Here is a 23704-nt window from a genome sequence, read left to right on the forward strand (position 1 = left end):
GCAATAGGGTAGTGTAATAATACGTTTAAGGTACAGATACCAGCACTGACTAGGAAAGTAACAATACACTAAATACCCACCTCAACTGGTATATGATGACCCAAATGTAATGTTGGGACATATGTCCTATTGTATGATAATTATAAAAATCTGTTTCTATGCATGTGCTATGTTGAAATACTCCAACATTGGTGGCATGGTGCAATCAATGTACCTGCATGCTGTTGTTATTACCACTGTGGTCCCATATATGCATGTGTTCCATTTGCTATGCAACTGTCCATAACTGTTCTCTGGGTTAATGGGAATATCTGTGCATGCTGTTATATCTAATCCTGGAATGTGTTGACTATTACTAACCCACATAGGTTAGAATGATATGTGTTGTACCTTCGGAGATGAAGAAAACATTATGGGCCAGATTCAGGAAGGCTTACACGGAGTTCAAGAGTAGTGTAAGCCTCCGTGTAAGCCTCCTGATTCAGCAACAGCCCAAATCTCCGTGTAAGAGACAGCTAACACGTCTCTTACACGGAGTGGGCGTGGAAATGCTCAATACCTCATTTGCAGCTCCAAGATATGCAAATGAGGTATGTGAGCGATCCACGAAGCCCAAACCAGTCCGTGTAACGGACGTGTTAACTACTGAAATGTACTCAGCTGACAACTGAGTACATTTCTGCAAAATTAAAAGCAGACTATGTCAGCTCCAAATAAAGTGCATTTGTTACATTAAGCATGCCAATGGCCAAATATGTGGCCATTGGCATGAAAAATGTTGAAAAAAGTTATATAACTTTTTTTTTCACGGATTTATGTGTTTAACTGTAGCGCACACCAGCATAAGCGGGTGCGCTACCTAAAACAAAACCGAAGCTTATAAGCCCACAATTGTGGGATTTATGTATTACATGAAATGTCAATGGAGGGACTTGCAGAGCAAAAACAATATGGCCTCCGTTTAGTGGTTGTCAAGGGGAGGAAGCTCCGTGTAAGATATGTAACTAAGCATTACTAGGCAATCCTATGTAAATGAGGCTTACAATACTGAATCACACTGCCACATAAGTAATGAGCACTTTCTGAGTCGTGTAAGAGTTAGAGAAGGAGGAGGAACAGAGTAAGAGGTAGGTGACATCATGGGGAGGAAGGATAGAAAGAAATGTACCAGATTGGAGGGCAATGTAAGGTAAGAGATGACAGACAGACATCAGGGAGGGAGGTGTGTCCCAACAGAACACTGGGAATGTCAAGAAATTGAGGGCATACGCTATCCCTACACTCTAAGTTTCTTGAAATACGTGCATCTTGGCGTGTGCTTGGCGTGTAAGGCAGAGTTCTACTTGTGGGGCGTGTTGCAAACTGTTTACAACGGTTTCTTGGCGTCTGCGTGTGTAAGGCGGTGTCTTGTAGCGTTTTAGCATGAATCAGCCTAGCTAACACCGTGTAAGGATGTGTCTTGGCGTGTAACACCGTGTAGGGATGTGTACAGCGTTTAAGTTACTGTGGCGTGTGTAAGCGGTGTGCACATTGCTCCCCTCAGGAAACAGAGAGGAAATAGGAAACAACCAAAATACAGGAAACTGCCAGAAGATACTACTAAAGTTAATTGGTGGAAACAATTAGAAGCAGGCAATTACACAGGCAGACTAGAAGCCCAACCCAGCACTTAAAACACAACAAAGAGCAGTGCAGGCTGTTTCTCACAAGAGATACTGCCAGAAACTAAGCTATCAGAGTTGAAACCTGAAAAAAGCTGAACTCAGAGCAGAAATGCTAGGGGCTGCCATAGCTGTTATAATCAGACATAGGCGAATTGCGGAGGTTGGTGATAATGCAGATGCTGACAGACAACCCAGAGTGAGGAGAAGGAGAAGAGTATACAGGCCTAGGGTCACCTACCATGGGTTACATGAGCTGGAGATAGTACGCGCTATATAGTGGACAGGGAGCTCCTGCAGCAGATTGTTGAGCGGTGCAGACCACCCCTCACACACACAACCAGCAGAGGGGAACCCATCCCAGTGGAAACCAAGGTATGTGCTGGCCTAAGAATACTAGCAACAGGTACCTTTCAGAGACCAACTGGCGATATGATGGGGATATCACAGGCATCAGCCTCCAGGGTACTGCACCAGTTCCTGGATGCCATGTCACCACATGTCAGTGATCATATATATGTCCCTAGTGACCGTGAGGTTGTGGCCAGCAATATCGTCTCTTCCAGCAAATAGCGGGATACCCTGAGGTGCTGGGTGCAATAGACTGCCGCACATACGCATCAAGGCACCAGCTGGTGGCGGGGTAGAGTCTACATTAACCGCAAGGGATACCCCTCCATCAACTGCCAGGTCGTGTGTGATGCCCAGGGCATAATAATGAATGTGTGTGCTGGCTGCCCTGGTAGCTACCACGATTCCCACATCTGGCATCTGGCGCAGCTGTACCAATCATTTGCCAATGGGGACTTCCCACACGGACACCTAGTGGGGATGCTGGTTATGCACTTGAGCCGTGGCTGATGACACCCATCAGAAATGCACACACACCCGAACAGGAGCATGCCATAATGAGGCACACGCACAAACACGCAATATCATAGGCGTGTGTTTGGGCTGCTCAAGTCACGGTTCCGGTGTCTGGACACGTCTGGTGGAGCTTTGCAGTACACACCAACTACATGTACCCAAATGATCATGATATGTGCTATGCTACATAATATGATCCTGCGGAAACAACTGCAGCAGGACCAGCACAGGGCTGGGCCAAACATCCCCACCATTGCCAAGGCCACCACAGGCAGGGGTGACTTGGAGGAGGAACAACCTGACCTTGTCCCAGTAGGCAGAAGGAGGCGTGCCCAGTATGCCCTGGCCTTGGCAAAGAGGCAGCGCATAGCACATATGCTTGGTCAGTAGGAACACTGGGACTGATACCCACTCTGACTCACTCATACAGTAACAGGGATGCCTAACATGACACAACCTGCTTCCAAATGTACAGGGAGTGTAGTATGTGCATCCGACAGAGGCAGCCCTGCAGCACCATCCGAGTATGAATGCCATGTGTTAAGTAATGTAATACCATGTATCATATGCACACCTGAGGACCATGACTAACATCCACCCTCACCAATCATAAACCACAAAAACACAAACCCACCTCATAGCTATCACAAGGGATAGGAACCTAGATGTAATGCTACCCAATGCCAAAGGTATAAACAGCAAGATGTGTGCAGTGTAAATGCACACAGTATAGGAATGCACATATCAGTGCTGTAATAGAAAACAGGGTCAAAGCGCACATCAGCACCCTGACACTACCAGGGTCACACCTCATACAGTGATGTACATGTGCAAAAACATGGAACAAGATACAAAATGAGGGTGACTACCAATAAATGGCATGGATAACCACACACCCTGTTGTTACCACAACAAGAAGCAACATGCATTAGCCATGGTCAAACACCAATGGCTAAAACTGACTACTACTATATAGCTTGCTGCAGACCACTGTCCTAATAGCAGCAACTGCCCCAGGCCTATGTTCACAGGTTCACAGGTTCATACTAGGCTATCTGCCCTAGGGCATTTATAAGCCTAGACCAGAGTTCCGTGGAGTCTGCCGCACCTTCACTCTGACGGATAATTTGCCCATTATATTGCTGTGCCTCTGACAAGCAGTGATACTGAGGTTATCCCTGGGGCATACCTGCAATCTCCCATCCATTGATTAAGATCTCACTTGAACAAAGCCAGTGAGGTACTCAGCCTCACATGTACCAGGATGTTGTTCCACAGCATAGGGACTCTCTGGTTGAAGAATCTGTCCCTCCAGCACATCCTATTAATATCTGTGTTGAGGTTTAAATCTCCTGCCACTGTAGTTCTGATGGATGTAGAGGTCTTGAGGTGAAGCGTGTACATTAACTCAGGTTTGGACATGGCCTTGGATGTCAGGCACAGGTCACCTCTGAGCAGGCGGTGAAGTCACGGAATCAAGCTGGAATTCCTCCAGTCGGGCAGCATAAGAAATATGTTTGAGACCCTTTCTCCTCCTGTCGAGGAATCTGTGGGCCCATCCAATTGCCATAGGTGTCGGGTCATATACATGCTGAATGGGGCATTGCACTCAATCAATGGTCCAATGAGTGAAGAGTACAGGGGAACAATGACCTCCCTGGATCTAGATGTGAATCCCTGCATGATGAGGTGGGCAATGTAGAAGTTCTACCTAACTACCCTGGCAGCGTGAGTGTCAAACAAAGGTTACTCTCAACCTGGGTGCCCAGGTCCCTGATAACCTCCTGTGTGCTTAGAGGATTGCCACCTACATGGGAACTAGTGGTAACCTTGTTCTTCCCAAAGGGTATGGCTATGCATTGTTTAGTGTGTAATGTAAGGCCATGGCTCTGGCACCAGTTATCCGTGACTATGACACCCTTCTGAAGGATGTCTGTGTCAGATGGGTGTCCAACTATGGTTCCCAGTCTGCAGTCATCTTCAAACTTTGTCAGCCATAATCCTGCTGTGTTTGCTTGTACTTCTGAAAAGTAGATGCTGAGCAATAGTGGGCCCAGGACTGAGCCCTGTGGGACACCACTTGTGACAGTTGTGGAGTGTGACATGGCACCAGCAAGTCTGAACCTGTCTGTTCTGTCACGTAGCGGTTTGCAACCCATCCTGTGATGTATGGGTTCACATTTTAGCTGGTGATGTTTTCAATGATACCCAAGTGGGGTATTGTGTTGAAAGCCTTTGCCAGGTCAAGGTAGGCTGTGTGGAGTGCCTTGCCCTTGTCAATGGCCTTGGTGTCTGTTATGAAACAGTCAACCAAGTTTAAAAGGCATGATCTGCCCTCAACAAAGCCTAACTGGGTTGGATCTAATGTCTGCAAGTCCCCTATGTCCTCATCTATGACTTCCATTATGATCTTCTCCATAGCTTAGCAGACCCTGCTTGTCAAGCTGATGGGATGGTAGTTTCCGTGGTCGGTGGAGGCACCCCCATGTGAAGTGGGTCCACCATTGACATATGCCACTCCTTGGGAACATATCCTGACTTGAGGCTAAGATCATACAGCTGCCCTGACTGCGGGTTGAATTCTTGAGTGAGTTCATGGAGCACAAAACCAGGGACACCATCTGGTCCCATGGATGCTGCGTCCTTTCCCTTGGATAGAGCAGTTCCCACCTGAGCATTTGAGATGTTTGGGGGGCTACAATCCTCTTTCATACATATCTCTCCAGTTGTGGTGGAGGGTGGGTGGAGCAATCTGCACTGAACCTGTCAGCCAGTATGTTGGCAATGTCTATAGGTTCAGTGATATTTACAACATTCTGAGCCTATTCTGAGCATATCTGGGAGTTTCCTCCCAGGTGTGTAACGATATCTATAAAGGCCTCATTGTTGTCCCGTGAGCCCTTAGTGGGTTTACTCCCAATATTCGCCTTGGATGATTTCATGGGGAACTCAGTGTTTCACCTATATTGAGCAGGGGTGTCTACCCTTCCACGGATATCGCTCTATCTTGTAGTACCTCCTTCCTTGTGTTGTAGTGCTTGTTTATGGCTGAGGTCCACCACACTGGGCGCTTGCCTCTGGTACAACGAGTCTGTGTTTTGTTTGGGATTGCCTCATCCATGCAGTCTTGAAGGTGCTGGTAGAAGGCAGTTGTAAGTGATACAGTGGCTTGGGTAATGGTGTCTGCTGGCTTGGGGGCTTTGAAAGAGACCACAACAGTCATTAGAAGTGTGTAGTCGGCTTCTGAGAGGTTCTGCACTGTGGTCTTTTCTATCTGGGGTGGAGGTGGGATGTGGACTTCCACTGAGAGTAGGTCATGATCTGATCTCACCAATGATGGGTATACCTCTGGTGTTGAACATTGTGAGCCCATGTTTGTGATGATGAGATCTACTATGTTGTCTCCTCTTGTGGGGATGGTGACTAGTTCTTCCATGGCATGTGAGTGTATGAACTGTAGGAACCTGTGGCTAGAGTGTTGTGGCTGTAGTACTGATCCCAGTCTATATTTGGATAGTTGGGATCACCCAGTGTGATGGTGTTTGCAGGTACATGTATCCCCGCCACTGTTTTCATGAAAGCTCTGTGAGGTACCTGAGTTTCAGAGGATGGCCTGTAACATGCTACAAACTTCAGAGCAGTCTTGCCTATGGTTAATTGCACCGGATGGTGTACAATGCATCGTGTGTTGCCACCAACCATGAGGTGAGGGTGTCCTTGATGAATATTGCTATTGCCACCCCTCATAGTGGTAATATGTGTACTGCATAGATACGAAATATTGTGCCTCTGACTTAGTAGTGACACATTATGACCACCTTACATAATTGAATAATGTGACTATGCCTCTGTCCAGTCTGTGCCCCTGTCCACATGCAGCTGCTCAGATGTCTCTTGAAGAGAGTCAGTGAGGTACTCTGTCTAACATGAACTGGGATACTCTGCTAGAGTTTGAGATGCCTCTGAGTTATGACTCTGTCCCTTCAGCATGTCCTATACATGTATGTGCTGAGGTTCAAATCTTTAGCTCCCATGTTTCTGGTGGATGTGGATTGCTTGCAGTGGAGCATGTCTACCAAATCCTGATCGGACATGGTCTTGTATGTCAGGCATAGGTCACCTGTGCATTATGTGGTATGACACTGAAAAAAGCTTGTTTTAGTTATTCTGGAAGTATATGACATGTGTTGTAGATCCCTGATCGTCATGGTAAGGTACTTGTGGGGTCTCTCCAGCTGCTGCAAGTGCTGGTTGAGGTACATACCAAATGGGGCGTTGTATTCAAGCATTGGCCTGATAAGGGAGAAGTATAGTGGTACAATGACCTCCTATGGTCTGGATGGAATACCCTCCATGATAAGGTGGCCAAGATAGAAAGTATGTCAAACAACTTTGGCAACATGGGTGTCAAATGAGATGTCACTATCTACATGTGTCCCCAGCTGTCTGATTTGTTTCCTGTACTCATTGGGTTGCTGTCTATGTACAGATCTGTGGGTACTGTGTTCCTCCCAAAGGGGATGGCTACACATCAGTCGCAGTCAGTTTTAGGCCATGAGTCCAGCACCAGCTATCTGTCAGTGTGGCGGCAGTCTGTAGGATGTGTGTGCTGGCTGATGTATTCACTATGGTGCCCAGGTTGCAGTCATCTGTAAACTTTGTCGGCCACAACCCTCCTATGTTTGCTTTCACATCTGAAAAGTAAATACCAAATAAGAGAGGTCCCAGGACACAACCTTGTGGGACACCACTTGTGACTGGCTTTGAACCTGACAAGGCACCTGCAATGTTGACATTATGGGTTCTGTTTCTGAGCCATTTTGCAACCTATGCTGTGACATATGGTGTTATATTTCAGCTGTTGAGCTTGTCTATGATGCCTGAGTGGGGTATTGTGTCAAAGGCCTTAGCCAAGCGCAGGTAGGTTGTGTGGACTGTGTAGCCCTCATAACCGGCTCTACTGACAGTTTCAAAGTAGTCAACTTGGTGCAAAGCGCAGGATCTGCACTGTACAAAGCTGAATTGGGTGTGATCAAGGGTCTGTAGGACACCAATGTCTCTGTGTGGAAGCTCCATAATGACCCTTCACAAAGCTTTGCAGACAAGGCTGTTTAAGCTTGTGTGGTGGTAGCTGCCAGGGTCTGTGGAGGCATCTCCTTTGTGGAGTGGGACCACTGTTGCCGTGCGCCAGTGTTCAGGTACAGATCCTGTAGCAAGGCTAAGGTTAAATAGGATCTGCATATACAGGTTTATCTCCATCTGTAGTTCACATAGCATGCAACTGGGGATACCATCAGGTCCCATTGATGCTGTGTACTCGTCTCTGCTGACTGCGGCTCTCACATGGACATCCAGGATGACAGTGAGGTTACATACAGCTGTGATAACTATCATGTCTTGGGGGTGAGGGAGGGTACATTGCACTGAACTGGTCTGCCAGGGTGTCAGTAATATCTGTCAGGTCCCTGGGATATAAGTTGTTGTGTACCAAATCTGAGCATATATGAGGGTTCCCACCCAGGCGTCAGACATAACTGAAGAAAGCAGTGTGGTTACCTTCATCGTCTGTGGTGATTTATGTCCCCAAGTTGAACTTGGGTGTCTTTATGTGAGAATGTAGCTTTCTACTACTGCTGATCACAGCTGCCTTACATTCTGGAGATGTAGCTCTGTCTTGCATTAGTATCCTTCATCTGTTATACAGTTTGTTTATGGCTGGGGTCCACCAGACAGGCCACTTTCCCTTGGTGGTGAAGGTGTCATTCTCATTTGTGATTGCATGGTCCATGCTTACTCGGAGATGTCCGCATAAAGTGTCTGTGCAGGAGTCACCATTGTGTGTTGTGGTTTCCACTGGCCCAGTGGGCTTAATGGATACCATCTCAGTCCGAAGAAGTGTGAAGTCAGCTTCTGAGCTGTTTGTCACTATACCCTGGTATCATACTAGCACTGACACAGGTGTAAACAATTCCCCAGAATCCATCAAACAAAATGGACATGCAGGCTTACAGATGCCCTAGGGGGTAGCCTAGTATGAACCCATTATGATACAGATTGTACAGGACACTACAGATAACCCCAAGGCTGTTGCAAATGATGGTAGTAAGCATGTTGTTGATTCCTGGATATGCTCCGGATCACACCGATATTACAAACAACATACCAGACACACACAGGTATGGCCAACAGACATCCTGACATGTGCAGTGCAAACCCCCCCCCATAATGCCAAATACCTTCCCCAGCAGACTGCCGCCTCCCTGACATTATGTCACCCTTACCACAGTGCGTACCCAAAGAGCAGTGTACAACAACAGTGGGTGTTCTCAACAAAGGTGTCTCCTGAATGGATAGGAAAAACAACCACCACAGAATCATGAGAGGTTTGGTCTGCACAGCTATGGAAAGGACCAGCATGTACCACAGACATAATGATATTGTGGATCTATTGACACCCGACCCTACCCAGTGTGGGTTTACAAAGTGCAGACCCACCCCTAAACATGTGTGACTCAGTTGAAACAGTACTTGAAGTCAGTGATGAGGGCAATGTGGTCCACACAGTGTTGCGGACCTTGCAAAGCCTTCTGTACAATACCCTATGTGTTGCGTATAGATGTGCGCAGGAGCTGGTATATACACCCCAATGTCATGGGAGGGTTGCAAACCAGACCAACGACAGAACTGACATGGTCAGACATGCAGCAACCATGTCAGACTACAAACCACATATAACAGGCATCCCACAAAGCTTGGTCCTGGGACCTTCACCATCTGGTATATATGCCCCATAGGTACAGGCCAACAAGTAAGGACTGTGCTGGAACATGTTTGTAGAGGACAACAAGCCGCCTGACATATCTGATACACCAGCTGACACAAGCATCCCATAAAAGGGCCACATAGAAACAGACAGCTGGTGCCATAGCCATGTCAGCATGTTAAATGGTGAAAACAGTATAGTCAGCCTCTGTGGATAATCCAGTAAGTGACCACCAATTCCCACATAGGTGTCGACCCATGACATTCCTAACATGTAATGCCAGAATGGGGACACAAGGTGATAGATATCCTGCATTGGACAAAAATGTGGCTGTAGGGTTAACAGCAACAATCCATATACCAACCTAATCATGAGGGTTATGACATCTAGCTAAGGGGAGGTCATTGTGGTTTTGCAGTTATCTTTCAGCAGCATTACAAATGACCACAACAGCGCCTGTGTGGTGTACCTCAACAGATAGATTCAGCAACTGTAAAGTCCACAACAGTACCTCACCAGGAGTATCAAAGAGCTGGAACACATGTAATGTGTCGCCTGATTAAACAGAATGCAGTTACACACACTGCCATGCTGGCCACCCAGACACAAGCTGTGCCTGATGTAGAAAGCCATGTCCAAGCTGTCAGCAATGCACATGCCGTACCTTGTACAATGTGAATGGCAGGAGATATGCACATGAGGGACCTGAACCCCAGCACTGACATACATAGGACAAGCTGTACTGCATTATCCATAACACAGAAGCCACCACCACGCATGAGTAAACTACCAGTACAGGTTATCCATAGAGTCACTCATTTATTCTACTCAACAGGGATCCTAGCAGTGGATGGGAGATGGTAGGTATACCCTGGGTATCAATGTTGTGTCACAGGTAGACAGAGGCACAGTATACAAAACAAGACATATGTCATGCCAAACTGCACTTATGATGTGTTGATGGACAAACACACTATCCAATAACCATTAGAAATGGCCTTGGGCACATCGGTAGTGTTTGCCAATGTACACCCATGTTGTGGAATACACTACTGCAGTTGGTTGAGGCCGTTGTAAGTAGTTCACATCTGAACATAATGCAACATGGTCAGATAGGTTCATAGGTTCATACTAGGCTATCTGCCCCAAGGCAGTTCTAAGCCTAGTCCAGAGTCTGGTTGCGTCGCCACCCCTTATATGGAAACAGTACTGTGCCCATTAGTTTGACGTGCCTGTCTCCAGCAGTGACACAGTGACGATCCACGGGGTAAACCTATGATTTCCCATCCACAGGTCAGGATACCTCTTGAACAGAGCCAGCAAGGTGCTGTGACTCACATGGACCGTGATTGTATTCCACAGCATAGGGAGTCTCCGAGTGATAAATCCACCCCTCCAACATGTCCAATGTACATCCCTGCTACGGTGTAAGTCACTTGCACTATTGGTTCAGGTGGATCTGAAGATTTTGAGGTGGAGCATGTCCATTAATCCCTGGTTGGACATGCTTGCATGTCATGCACATGTCACCTCTAAGCAGACAGTATGTGACTGAATAGAGCTGTAGTGTTTCCAATCTGGCAGCATATGACAGATGTTGGAGACCCTTTATCCTTTTGTTGGGGGACATTCAGGGTCTCCCCACTTGCTGCAGATGTCAGGTGAGATACATCCAGATAAGGCAGTGTACCAGATCACCCGGTCCGATAAGTGAAGAGTACAGGGGAACAATGACCCACTAGATCTGGATGTGGATCCCTTCCTGATCATGTGGACAATGTAGAAGGTCCTACTAGCCACTTTAGCAATGTGAGTGTCATCAGAACAGTGACTGTCAACCTGGGTCCCCAGGTCCATGATAACCTTCCCTGTGCTTAGAGGATTGCCACCTATATGGTAGCTTGGGGTTACCTTGCTTTCCCTGAAGGGTATGACTACACATGTTTTGCAAGTTGACTTCAGGCCATGGCTCTGGCACCAGCTATCAGTGTCCGTGAGCCCCTTCTGAAGGATATCCGTGTCTGATGCACTGTCCACTATGGCACCCAGTGTGCAGTCATCTGCAAACTTTGTCAGCCAAAGTCCTCCCATGTTGGACTGTACTTCTGAGAAGTAGATAACAAACAATAGGCGGCCAAGGACTGAGCCCTGTGTGAGACCACATGTGACTGGCATGGTGTCTGACATAGTGCCAGCAACTCTAACCCTGTGGGTCCTGTCTGTAAGACAGTTTGAAACCTGATCTTGTGACATATGGGTGTACATTTCTGTTGGTAGGGTTTCCTACAATACCTGAGTGGGGTATTGTGTTGAAAGGGTTTTCAAGGGCAAGGTAGGCTCTATGGACTGCCTTTCCCTCATCAATGGCCTTAGTTACTGTTTTGATAATGTCAACCAAGTACAAAAGGCATGACTTGCCCTTGATCAACACAAACTGGGACAGGTACAATGTCTGCATGTCCTCCATATCTTTCTTCATGAGCTCCATTATGATCCTCTCCATAGCTTTGCAGACTACACTTGTTAAGCTTATGGGGCAGTAATTACCAGAGTCCATAGAGGCACTGCCTTTGTGCAGACATGCACAACTGGACCCTAAAGAGGCTGTTGTGCACAGTATGGAAATGTAAATCAGTGATAGGACTAAAGCCCAGGATAATGTCCACCACAGTGAAAGTACTGAACCACTACACTATACAGTACAACAGTGCTAGGTCAGTATGAATGGATGTTAACAATTGTATGCAAAGTATCCCATGCAAAAGCTGCAGGCACAGTATAATCCCTGTTGTGTTCACAGGAAGCATCTGGACAGTAACTACACAACATGTCACAGAACACACAACCTTAAACAGGAGTTATTTGTTGGAGTTCACACTCATCCACAACTGTGATGGGCTGCATAGTTCAACATATGGAAAGCTCACACTGGGCATGCTCACACACTTTGATAAATGAGACATCATTCACACAACATGCCATGGGAAGGCTGAAGTGGGCATGCTCACACACTTAGTTCAAATGTTCCTCTTAACAACTGTGAAAACACACCACAGGATGCACATTCCCCATTCCAAACAATGAAGATGTCAGCACCCTATAAGTAGATCATTAGAAATGCTACCTCCCAGTAATCCGAATAGCGCGCTCTGCTAATGCGTCTGTCTCTAGTGTCATAACATAGTTAGGTAGGGGTTTGAATCCAGCAAGTGGCATGTGTGTGTGTGAATGGGGGTAAGTGTCTGTATAAGTGTGTATGAGAAGCACATCCCTTTTGGCAACTGTGGAAACACACCACACAGAGCTCATTCCACTTTCTAAACACTGATGATGTCAGCACCCTATAAGTAGATCAACTGAAATGAAATCTCCTAGAAATGTGAATAGCGCTCCGCTAATCGTCCGTCTCTAGTATCATAACGTAATTAGGTAGGGGTTTGAATCCTGCTACGGGAATGTATGTGTGTTAGTATGAGTGGGGTTTGTGTGTGTGCATAATGCTGTGGAGGGAAGGTGCCTTTTGCCAACTGGGAGAACACACTACAGGGTGCACATCCCTCTTAAGTAAACACAGATGATGTCAGCACCCTCTAAGTACAGCATTGGAAAAGATTGCTCCTACTAATGCAAATAGCACACTCTGCTAATGTGTCTGCCTTTAGAGTCATAACACATCTAGGTAGGGGTTTGGACCTTGCAAATGGAATGTATGCGTTTTACTGTGGGTGGGGTTGGTGTGTGTGCACAATGGCGGGGTGGGATGTCTCTTTTGCCAAATGGGGCTATGCACTGCAGGGTGCACATTTCCCTTAACAAACAGTGATGTTGACAGCACCCTGTACAAACAGAACAACAACACAGAAGGTGTTGTTACCAATGATGCATGTAAGGTTACACTTCAAGTAATGTCCACAAAACAAAGTAGGATAAACAAATGCTCCTTTTACTCTATCCAAACAACATGGCAACAGACAACTGACACTACTCAGTATAGTGCTACATGCTACTGTAACATGCAGATGTACCAGAATATACCTAGATAGTGTTTTGAAGCCTGAATGTGGCAAGTGTGTGGATGTGTTATGTTACTGTGTGTGCATTTCCGTATGGAAAACATGTTTGAGATATTGGCAATATTGTTGCAGACAGTTTAGGTGCAGATATCCCCCCGGTGATTCTCCTACACAAGTGGAATTACTTATCACAGATGACTGTAACCTCCCTATCCTCTCACATGTCCAGGTCAGGCCCACCCTCAACATTGCAGGACACATAGCATCACTGTTACAGAATGGTATCCCTGGATGTGTGCTACATTCACCCCAGGAGGACATGGCACCACATTACAGACTGATATTACTCCCTGGCCATACTACAGGATGTGTACCTGAAGAGTGCCATACATACACAGTGGTCCCACACCAATGAGGAGTAACCTCTACTGACCCTGGTATGTACTGCATCATATGCACAACTGGCCTTCTGTTCTAAGCTACGGAAGTGTCACGTATGGGCAACATGTACAGCAATATTACATATGTGTATATTTCAGGACTATGCACACAAAACCTATCTCATGGACAGAGCTATAGATAGTGAACTATGATACATTTGGAGGTGTCACAGTAAACACAGTATTAACCTGCTACTTTGCATTACCTGTGTTTGTGGCAGCTGTTGCTGTGTCAGTGGTGCTTGCTTGCTGCTTGCTGTTTGCTACTCATGGTTTTGCTGCTGGCTGTCTGTATATTTTCTCTTTTCTCTCTCTCTTTCTCTCTCTCTCTCTCTCTTTCTCATTAGGTCTGTGCAATGACTGTATTGCATGAGTGGAGTGTGGGTACTGAATGCTTTTGTAGGTATCTGCATAGGTCCATGTGATGGCCCTTGCACCAATTGTAAGGCAGCATTTGCTAATTGCATGCAGCCAGGTGTGTGTTGATTGCATGTCTCACTGTGATTTCAGGACACTGCTATAAAAAGGTATGTGAGATAGGCGTAGCCCTTTCAGATTGTAAGGCGTGGACGATGCTGGTATGCTGTTGACAGTGTTCTGTGAGTGTGAAGGTTAGTATGGGAATCCAGTGATTTGGCCATTAAAACTTTGCCTCACATGCTTTGGATGGTACATCTCCTATATTGCCTTTATACTAATTCCTACTATTGACTGTTATATTTATTTTAGCAGAGTGCTTTTGTATGGCTGTCATGGCTTAGTGGTAGGTCATACAGCCGAATGTTACCAAGGTCCTGGGTTCGAGACTGGCAGTGGGAATATATTTTTGTCTCCAGACTTTCAAAATGAGTACAAGACATGTCAATCAAAGTGCCATAAAGGCACTTTTAAGCACTAAACCAGGTCTGCACTCATTAGCATGAATGAAGAAGGATGCGTGCCCAGTATGGCTTGGCCTTGGCAAAGAGGCAACGCATAGCACATATGCTTGGTCAGTAGGAACACTGGGACTGATACTCGCTCTGACTCACTCATACAGTAACAGGGATGCTTAACATGACACAACCTGCTTCCAAACGTACAGGGAGTGTAGTATGTGTATCCGACAGAGGTGGCCCTGCAGCACCACCTGAGGCATGAATGCCATGTGTTAAGTAATGTAATATCATGTACAATATGCACACCTGAGGACCCCAACTAACATCCATATCCACTCATATGACCCTGTGGATACAGCTGCACATCATACAGTGATGTACATGTGCAAACACATGGAACAAGATACAAAATGAGGGTGACTAGCAATACATAGCATGGATAACCACGCACCCATGTTTGTACCACAACAAGAAGCAACATGGAATAGCCATGGTCAAAACCAATGGCTAAAACTGACTACTACTATATAGCTTGCTGCAGACCACTGTCCTAATAGCAGGAACTGCCCAAGGCCTATGTTCACAGGTTCATACTAGACTATCTGCCCTAGGGCATTTATAAGCCTAGCCCAGAGTTTTGTGGCTTCTGCCACCCGTGCAAGTTGATGGATAATATGCCCATTATTTTGCTGTGCCTCTGTCAAGCAGTGATACTGAGGTTATCCCTGGGGTATACCTGCAATCTCCCATCCATTGGTCACAATCTCACTTGAACAAAGCCAGTGAGGTGCTCAGCCTCACATGTACCAGGATGTTGTTCCACAGCATATGGACTCTCTGGGTGAGGAATCTGTCCCTTCAGCACATCCTATTAATATCTGTGTTGAGGTTTAGGTCTCCTGCCCTTGTAGTTCTGATGGATGTAGAGGTCTTGAGGTGAAGCATGTTCATTAATCCTGGGTTGGACATAGTCTTGTATGTCAGGCACAGGTCACCTCTGAGCAGACAGTAGCGACTGAATACAGCTGGAATTCCTTCAGTCGGGCAGCATAAGAAATATGTTTGAGACCCTTTCACCTCCTGTCGAGGAATATGTGGGCCCATCCAATCTGAATGGGGCATTGTATGCAATCATTGGTCTGATGAGTGATGAGTACAGGGGAACAGTGACCTCCCTTGATCTAGATGTGAATCACTGCATGATGAGGTGGCCAATGTAGAAGGCCTTCCAAACTACCCTGGCAATGTGAGTGTCAAACAAAATGTCACTGTCAATCTGGGTGCCCAGGTCCCTGATAATGTACATTGTGCTTACAGGATTGCCACCTAGATGGGAAGTAGTGGTAACCTTGTTCTTCCTGAAGGGTATGGCTATGCATTGTTTAGTGTGTAATGCAAGGCCATGGCTGTGGCACCAGTTAGCCGTCTCTATGAAACCCTTCTGAAGGATGTCTGTGTCAGATGGGTTTCCAACTATGCTTCCCAGTTTGCAGTCATCTTCAAACTTTGTCAGCCATAATCCTCCTGTGCTTGCTCGTACTTCTGAAAAGTAGATACTGAACAAATGTGGTCCCAGGACTGAGCCCTGTGGGACACCACTTGTCACAGCTCTGGAGTGTGAACTGGCACCAGCAACTTTGACCCTGTGTGTTCCGTCACTTAGCCAGTTTGCAACCCATGCTGTGATGTATGGGTTCACAATTAAGCGGGTGATGTTTTCAATGATACCTGAGTGGGGTATTGGTTGAAAGCCTTTGCCAGGTCAAGGTAGGCTGTGTGGACTGCCTTGCCCACGTCAATAGCCTGGGTGAGTGTTTTGAGAAAGACAACCAAGTTTAAAAGGCATGATCTGCCCTTGACAAAGCCAAACTGGATTGGACCCAATGTCTGCAAGTCCCCTATGTCTTCATTTAGAATTCCCATTATGATCCTCTCCATAGCCTAGCAGAACAGGCTTGTCAAGGGGATGGGATGGTAGTTTCTGGGGTTGGTGGAGGCACCACCTTTGTGAGGTGGGTCCACCATTGATGTATGCCACTCCTTGGGAACATATCCTGAGGTGAGGCTAACATTAAACAACTGCCCTAACTGCGGGTGTAATTACTCATTGAGTTCATGGAGCACACAACCGGGGACACCATCAGGTCCCATGGATAAAGTGTTTTCTGCCTTGGATTGAGCAGTTCCCACCCCAGCAGTGGAGATGTTTGGGCGGCTAAAATCCTCTGGTGTGCATACCCCCAGTTGGGGGAGGAGAAATCTGCACTGAACCTGTCAGCCAGTATGTTGCCAATGTCTGTAGGTGCAGTGATATCAACATCATTCTGAACTAAGTCTGAGCATATCTGGGAGTTTCCTCCCAGGTTTCAAACATAGGTAAAAAGGCCTCATGATTGTCCCTGGAGTCCTGAGTGGGTTTACTCTCTAAACATGCCTCGGATGATTGTATGGGGAACCCAGCGTTTTACTCACAATGAGCAGGGTGTCTTCCCCATACGGATTACACTCTATCGTGTAGTAGCTCCTTCCTTGTGTTGTACAGCTTGTTTATGGCTAGGGTCCACCAGACTGGATGCTTGCCTGTGGTACAAAGAGTCATCATTATTTTGGATTGCCTGAACCATGCAGTCCTGGAGGTGCTGGTAGAAGGCATTTCTAAGTGATACAGTGGCTTGGGTAATGGTGTCCGCTGGCCTGGGGGCCTTGAAAGAGACCACACCAGTGCTCAGAAATGTGAAGTCGGCATTTGACAAGGTCTTCACCGTTTCCTTTCCCATCTGGGGTGTGGGTGGGATGTGGACTCCCACTGAGAGTAGTCCATGATCTGATCTCACCAATGATGGGTATACATCTGGTGTTGAACAGTGTGACCCCATGTTTGTGATGATGTGTTCTAGTATGTTGCCTCCACTTGAGGGGATTGGGACCAGTTGTTCCATGGCATTTCAGTGTATGAACTCTTGGAACCTTTGTGTTAGAGTGTTGTGGCATGATTAGTGATCCCAGTCTATATGTGGATAGTTGGAATCACCCAGTAGGATGGTGTTTGGAGATACATTTATCCCCTTCAGTGTTTGCAGGATAGCTGTGTGAGGTACCTGAGTTTGGCGGGTGGCATGTAACATGCTACAAACTGCAGAGCAGTCTTGCCTACGGTCACTGGCACCTGGATGGTCTCCGATGCATAGTGTGTTGCCACCAACCATGAGGTGAGGGTGTCCTTGATGAATATGGACACCCACCATCCTTCTTGTTGTTGTCGGGATGCTGGTGCGGAATGCATGAGATGAGGTAACACCCGATAGTGCTGGGGTGCTGTCAGAAACTGTGAACCAGGTTTCAGGCACACAACAGACATCAATGTGCTACATACTGAGAAGGGCATAGAGTGTGTGCAGCTTGAGGTAGAGACCTTGGGCATTGAGCAGCATCAGCCGTAGTGTCTTTCCTTTACTGTGTTCTAGGGTGGTAGGTGTAGAATCCTATTTCCAGTTGTGATTGTATGGTCCATGCTGTCTGACATCTAGCTAAGGGAGGTCATTCTGGTTTTGCAGTTATCTTTCATCACCAGTAGAAATTACCACAACAGCCCCTGTGGGTGTACCTCATGCACACACATCCAGCACCTGTAAAGTCCACAACAGTACCTCACCAGGAGTATGACAGAGCTGGAACACATGTAATGTGTAGTCTGATTAAACAGAGTGCAGCTCCACACACTGCCATGATGTCCACCCAGATGCAAGCTGTGCCTGGCGTGAAAGCCATGTCCAAGCTGGAATCAATGCACATGCTGCACCTTGTACAATCTGAATGGCAGGTAGCTATGCACATGAGGGAACTGAACCCCAGCACTGACATATATAGGACAGGCTGTACTGCATTATCCAAAACACAGAAGCCACCCCACACATGAGTAAACTAACACTACAGGTTGTCCATAAAGACACTGGTTGAGTCCCCTCAACAGGAATCCTAATGAGTGGATGGGAGATGGGAGGTTTACCCTGGGTATCAATGTTATGTCACAGGTAGACAGAGGCACAGTATACTAAACAAGACATATGACATGTCAAACTAAACACAATGTGTTGATGGACAAACACATTCTCCGACTAGCATTAGGTCAAGATACCTCTTGAACACAGCCAGCAAGGTGCTCTGCCTCAAATGGACCAGGATTGTATTCCACAGCATAGGGAGTCTCCGGGTGATAACTCCATCCCTACAACATGTCCAACATACATCCCTGCTAAGGTGTCAGTCACCTGCACTAGTGGTTCAGGTGGATCTTCTGAGTCTGAGGTGGAGCATGTCCATTAATCTCTGTTTGGACATGGCCTCGCATGTCAGGCACATGTCACCTCTAAGAAGACGGTATGTGAGTGAATAGAGTGTGAGTGTCTTCAATCTGGCAGCATATGACAGCTGTTGTGGTTCCTTGATCCTTTAGGTGGGGGACAGTCAGGGTGTCTCCAATTGCTGCAGATGTTGGGTGAGATACAGCCAGAATAGGGCATTTGACTTGATCACCGGTCTGATAACTGAAGAGTACAGGGGAACAATGACCCACTAGATCTGGATGTGAATCCCATCCTTATCAGGTGGGCAATGTAGAAGGTCTTCCTAGCCACTTTAGCAATGTGAGTCTCAGAAGAATGGCGACTGTCAACCTGGGTCCCCAGGTCCGTGATAACCTCCTCTGTGCTTAGAGGATTGCCACCAATATGGTAGCTTGGGGTCACCTTGCTTTTCCTGAAGGGTATGTCTACACATGTTGTGCACTCTGACTTCAGGCCATGGCCCTGGCACCAGCTATCAGTTACTGTGAGTCCCTTCTGAAGGATATCTGTGTGTGATGCACTGTCCACTATGGTGCCCAGTGTGCACTCATCTGCTAACATTGTCATCCAAAGTCCTCCCATGTTGGCCTGTTCTCATGGGAAGTACATGACAAACAATGGTGGCCAAGGACTGAGCCCTGTGTGACACCACCTGTGACCAGCCTGGAGTCTAACATAGTGCCAGCAACTCTAACCCTGTGGGTCCCGTCCCTAAGCCAGTTTGCAACCCATCTTGTGACATATGGGTTTACATTTCAGTTGTGAGGTCTTTCCACAATACCTGAGTGGGGTATTGTGTTGAAAGTGTTAGCAAGGCCAAGGTAGGTTGTATGGACTGCCTTTCCCCAACAATGGCCTAAGTGACCAATTTGAAGATGTCAACCCAGTACAAAAGGCATGATCTGCCCCTGACCAAGCCAAAATGGGATGGGTACAATGTCTGCATGTCCCCTATATCTTTGTTTATGAGCTCAATTATGATCCTCTCCATAGATTTGCAGACTACACTTGTTAAGCTTATGGGGCAGCAATTAACAGGGTCTGTAGAGGCACTGCCTTTGTGCAGATGTGCACAACTGGACCTTAACCAGCCTGTTGTGCACACTATGGAAATGTAAATCAGTGATAGGACTGAAGCCCAGGATACTGACCACCACAGTGAAAGTACTGAAACACTACACTAGACAGTGCTACAGTGTTAGGTCAGTATGAGCGGATGTTGACAATTGTGTGCAAAGTATCCCATGCAAAACATGCAGGCACAGTATACTCCCAGTTTTGTTCACACTAAAAGCATGAGGACAGTAACTACACAACATGGCACAGAACACACAACCATAAAATGGAGGTATTTGTTGAAGGTCACACTCATCCACAAATGTGATGGGCTGCAGAGTTCAACATATGTAAAGCCCACACTGGGCATGCTCACACACTTAGATAAATGAGACATCTTTCACACAACATGCCACAGGAAGGCTGAACTGGGCATGCTCACACACTTGGTCCAAATGTTACCCCTAGCAAATGTGAAAACACACCAGAGGATGGTCGTCCCCCTGTCTAGACACTGATCATGTAAGCACCCTATAAGTATATTGGAGAAAAGGATTCTCTCAGTAATCCGAATAGCGCCGTGCTAATGCGTCCGTCTCTAGTGTCATAACATAGTTAGGTAGGGGTTTGAATCCAGCAGGTGGCAAGTGTGTGTGAAGGGGGGTAAGTGTGTGTGTAAGTGTGTATGAAAGAAACATCCCTTTTGCCAACTGGGAAAACACACCACAGGATGATCATTCCACTTTCTAAACTCTGATGATGTCAGCACCCTATAAGTATATCAGGGGAAAGGACTTTCCCCAGTAATGCGAATAGTGCGCCGTGCTAATGCGTCCATCTCTAGTGTCATAACATAGTTAGGTAGGGGTTTGAATCCAGCAGGTGGCAAGTGTGTGTGAAGGGGGTAAGTGGGTATGAAAGGAGCATCCCTTTTGGCAACTGGGAAAACACACCACAGGATGATCATTCCACTTTCTAAACTCTGATGATGTCAGCACCCTATAAGTATATCAGGGGAAAGGACTTTCCCCAGTAATGCGAATAAGCGCTGTGCTAATCGTCCGTCTCTAGTGTCTTAACATAGTTAGGTAGGGGTTTGAATCCGGCAGATGACAAGTGTGTGTGAAGGGGTAAGTGTGTGGGTATGAAAGAAACATCCCTTTTGGCAACTGGGAAAACACACCACAGGATGATCATTCCACTTTCTAAACTCTGATGATGTCAGCACCCTATAAGTATATCAGGGAAAGGACTTTCCCCAGTAATGCGAATAAGCGCTGTGCTAATCGTCCGTCTCTAGTGTCTTAACATAGTTAGGTAGGGGTTTGAATCCGGCAGATGACAAGTGTGTGTGAAGGGGGGTAAGTGTGTGGGTATGAAAGAAACATCCCTTTTGGCAACTGGGAAAACACACCACAGGATGATCATTCCACTTTCTAAACTCTGATGATGTCAGCACCCTATAAGTATATCAGGGAAAGGACTTTCCCCAGTAATGCGAATAGCGCTGTGCTAATCGTCCGTCTCTAGTGTCTTAACATAGTTAGGTAGGGGTTTGAATCCGGCAGATGACAAGTGTGTGTGAAGGGGTAAGTGTGTGGGTATGAAAGAAACATCCCTTTTGGCAACTGGGAAAACACACCACAGGATGATCATTCCACTTTCTAAACTCTGATGATGTCAGCACCCTATAAGTATATCAGGGAAAGGACTTTCCCCAGTAATGCGAATAAGCGCTGTGCTAATCGTCCGTCTCTAGTGTCTTAACATAGTTAGGTAGGGGTTTGAATCCGGCAGATGACAAGTGTGTGTGAAGGGGTTAAGTGTTTGGGTATGAAAGAAACATCCCTTTTGGCAACTGGGAAAACACACCACAGGATGATCATTCCACTTTCTAAACTCTGATGATGTCAGCACCCTATAAGTATATCAGGGAAAGGACTTTCCCCAGTAATGCGAATAAGCGCTGTGCTAATCGTCCGTCTCTAGTGTCTTAACATAGTTAGGTAGGGGTTTGAATCCGGCAGATGACAAGTGTGTGTGAAGGGGTAAGTGTGTGGGTATGAAAGAAACATCCCTTTTGGCAACTGGGAAAACACACCACAGGATGATCATTCCACTTTCTAAACTCTGATGATGTCAGCACCCTATAAGTATATCAGGGAAAGGACTTTCCCCAGTAATGCGAATAGCGGCTGTGCTAATCGTCCGTCTCTAGTGTCTTAACATAGTTAGGTAGGGGTTTGAATCCGGCAGATGACAAGTGTGTGTGAAGGGGTAAGTGTGTGGGTATGAAAGAAACATCCCTTTTGGCAACTGGGAAAACACACCACAGGATGATCATTCCACTTTCTAAACTCTGATGATGTCAGCACCCTATAAGTATATCAGGGAAAGGACTTTCCCCAGTAATGCGAATAAGCGCTGTGCTAATCGTCCGTCTCTAGTGTCTTAACATAGTTAGGTAGGGGTTTGAATCCAGCAGATGACAAGTGTGTGTGAAGGAGGTAAGTGTGTGGGTATGAAAGAAACATCCCTTTTGGCAACTGGGAAAACACACCACAGGATGATCATTCCACTTTCTAAACTCTGATGATGTCAGCACCCTATAAGTATATCAGGAAAGGACTTTCCCCAGTAATGCGAATAAGCGGCTGTGCTAATCGTCCGTCTCTAGTGTCTTAACATAGTTAGGTAGGGGTTTGAATCCGGCAGATGATAAGTGTGTGGGTATGAAAGAAACATCCCTTTTGGCAACTGGGAAAACACACCACAGGATGATCATTCCACTTTCTAAACTCTGATGATGTCAGCACCCTATAAGTATATCAGGGAAAGGACTTTCCCCAGTAATGCGAATAATGCGCTGTGCTAATCGTCCGTCTCTAGTGTCTTAACATAGTTAGGTAGGGGTTTGAATCCGGCACATGACAAGTGTGTGTGTAGGGGGTAAGTGTGTATGATTGATATATCCCTTTTGGCAACTGGGAAAACACACTACAGGATGCACATACCCATTTCTAAATGATATCACAATTATGTATGGCTTTTGATTACAGACATGCCATGTGTGTTGTGCACACACAGAATGCCCATGTATGTGGGTTGTCCCTCACAATAATGCATGACATTGATTACACGGTTATGGCAATGAACACATGATGTATGTGTGTGCCAAATACACATATGTACCTGTGACTTTCAATAGTTACCATGTGTGATGCCTGCCACATGTGAATACATGGTATTTGCACAGGGTAACATTATGACCGTGGTCTTCTGTGCAGATGCTGCATGTGGGATGTGTATATACAGTGTGAGATGTAGATGCTATCAGCCTAGTAATGAAAGATGCACACCTGGTCTGGGGCATAAGGTCTACATGTTGTTAATGTACAGGAGCTGCATGTTTTCACCTGTTGTGGTAGTGGTAAGACAGTATTCCATAGCAATGCAGTGACTGCATGCTAAGAACCATTCAGCTAGGGTGTTGTAGATACACTTATTCATTAGCATTCAGTAATTTGTCGGAATCCCTGGTGAGGGTCTGATGCTAACCAAGGTCAGGGGTCTACCAGCCTGTGTCACTTGCTCAGTGATCCCTTCCATGTTCCCTATCACGTATCCCAGTGGCGACATCCCACATCAGCTGTGGTGGCATGGACGATGACTGAGTCATATGT

This window comes from Protopterus annectens, chromosome 2.part0 (genome assembly GCF_019279795.1).
Source record: "Protopterus annectens isolate FY-2018-M chromosome 2.part0, PAN1.0, whole genome shotgun sequence".
In the NCBI taxonomy this organism is placed as follows: Eukaryota; Metazoa; Chordata; order Ceratodontiformes; family Protopteridae; genus Protopterus; species Protopterus annectens.